We start from the raw sequence: 2741 nt of genomic DNA on the forward strand, positions 1-2741 counted from the left end.
AAGCAATTAAATACTGCAATTGTGAAATTGAAAGAGAGACAATTAGCAACTCAAGATAACTACCAAGCAACACAAGCGAACTTCGACCGACAACCTAATCAACTGACTCAGGTTGTGGGACAAATTCAGTAGCAAATTTTGGGTTGACTCCCTTCATAGAAGGGGAAGAACCCCGATATCCACAATGTAAGTTCAATGCTTGTTAGCTTTGAGGAAGAAGAACTTGATTTTGAAAGTATTTGGGACTTACAACTCCTGTCTTTAGCGTAGTAGGTTTTAGAGTGAGATAAAAATGCTCCCTCCCTACTCAACTTTAACTATGGAGATTACGATGGGTGCCGCTCCAAAACATTTCTACAATAGAAAGATACCACCACACCCTCCTTTAATTCCCTTCAAAAGTCCAAACAACCGAACAACGTGTGCCTCTACACAACCAGCGCACACCTTTCAACTTTTTGGCATAAATTTCCAACTCCAAACTTTTCAATTATTTCATTCAATATGTTGGGAGTTCGTTCGAAGAAGGCGCATGCCAGTCGCCATGGTCCAGCTAAGAAGGTGAAGAAGGTCCCGGATATGGCCATGAACATTGCCAATGTTGAATCCCAGGAGTTATAAACGACTATGTTCTTTAATCCCGATATGATGCAAATGCTCAAGATTGAAGGTTGTATGAGGATGATGTTACATTGGTGCGGCTTAGGTCATTTTTATGACAAGGGTGCTCCCACATATGATTCATGGACTCGGGAATTTCTTGGGCCTGGTGATGTTTAAATATGAAGCGAGAGACGATGATGCAATCTTAGCTTCACACAGTCCCCTGAGAGTCCGAGACAAACAAAACCATGATGTCGTCCTTGGACTAATAAACGGTAAATAGTTATTAACTATTTATATTATAATTAGTATTTTATTTATTAATTAATAGTCTCATGTTTTTAGGCATTGTCTATTTTTGGTGTGTGCTTCTCTCATGCTTAAAAGGGGTCCATATTGGTAGAATAAGACCCAATCCCATTAGGGTTTTAGGAAAGGTTATTTGGCTATATATACCCTACTTCTATTTCCTTTACAATCACGTTGAGTTATATATGCAATTTATAAGTCGAGTTATCTCCTCTCTTGCATCGACATTAAACCCAGTTCGGGCTCGCAAGTCAGCCAACAATTATCCTATTTTTCGAACACAAAGTCAACAATGTACGAACGTCATAGTGTAAACCACACTCGTCGTTAATTGATCCGAGCAATCTTCTTACAAACTCGAACGATGATCTTCATAGGTGTAATGACGTATGATGGTCAATCAGCCTTCGACTCCTTCAGCTTCTTCAATCGATCTTCAATAAGCCTCAGACTTCACTCTTCATCTTCAACTCTTCATAGGTCTTCATAAACTTCAGAGTGTCACATAAGTGGCCAGAATATAACAAGGACCAAATACACACTAATGTAGATCTAATCATAAAAACGTGCTAAAACTATGCTATTATGCGCATCTACGACGTGTATAATAGCATAGAAGAATGAAAACATGCTAAAGAAATCAATAGAACTCAATTAAGGAGTGCATTCAAGAGAATCAAAATAACATGGATAAAAGAATCTCAAACGATGGAAGAATACTAAAACTTAAACAAAAACTAGGTTTCTACTACCCGTGCTTCGCACGGATTTTTGTCTTTTTGCGAGATTATATATACATTGAACATTATTGTATGTGTTTAATGTAAATTATTCACCAACACACAAATTTGTTATCCTTTGCTTTATTCATGTAATTTTTTATCAATCTAAATGTTGATATATGAAATATAGGAAAGAAATAAGAATAATATTTTTGTAAAAATGAATATGTTATAGACTGTGTAACATGGACAAGTTAAAAATGCCCACATATCCTGTATGCTCGGATACGATAAAAACCAAATCAAAATGTTTTTAAATTATAAATTGGAAAATTGATTATTGGACTTCTATTGTTTTAAGCTCAACTTGAATAACGAAAGAAACATAAACACCCATTTCAATCGGGGGTCTTGTGATCTCCTTTTTGAACCTCCGTGAAGGAAACTTCATTAAATTTCCGATGTGGGAGGCTAACAAATCTCAACATGTAACATGAGTTTTTGTACACATCCAATGGTTGCAAATTTCATTCAGTTTCGATGTGGGAGAATAACTGAACATGTGTTAACTTCCACAGTTTTTACTTCTTTTTTGCGTTAAAGTGGACAGTTTTAATCATAATAGACTACTTATTAATTATATATTTTTCATAATTTTAGTGCTAAGAGTTAGATTTTCACAACAAAATATCCTCGTAGTCGTTACTACATGAAAATTTTCTCAATTATTGAATATGCAATCCAACTTTTATGAAGTACATATGCTAGAAAAAATGGAAGAAAAAAAGTCGCTAAAAAATTTAGAAATAAAGAAAGATCATTAGTAACTGGAAATCCTACATAATCTAATTCGGCAAAACTAATTGTCATGATAAAACATAAGAAATAAAAGTTTTAAACTGGAACTTTTTATTGGGCTTCTATTGTTTTAAGCTCAACTTGAATAATAAGAGAAACATAAAAAACCCCATTTCTATCGAGGGTCTTGTAATCTCCTTTTATACACCTTAAAGATAAGAAACTTCATTAAGTTTTCATTGTGTGAGGCTGAAAATCTCAACCTGTAACATGAATTTTTATACACATCCAATCGTCTAAAATTTTATT

The sequence above is a fragment of the Phyllobates terribilis genome, unplaced genomic scaffold (genome assembly GCF_046119375.1).
Source record: "Phyllobates terribilis strain yellow unplaced genomic scaffold, ASM4611937v1 Scaffold_3735__1_contigs__length_71251, whole genome shotgun sequence".
Lineage (NCBI taxonomy): Eukaryota > Metazoa > Chordata > Amphibia > Anura > Dendrobatidae > Phyllobates > Phyllobates terribilis.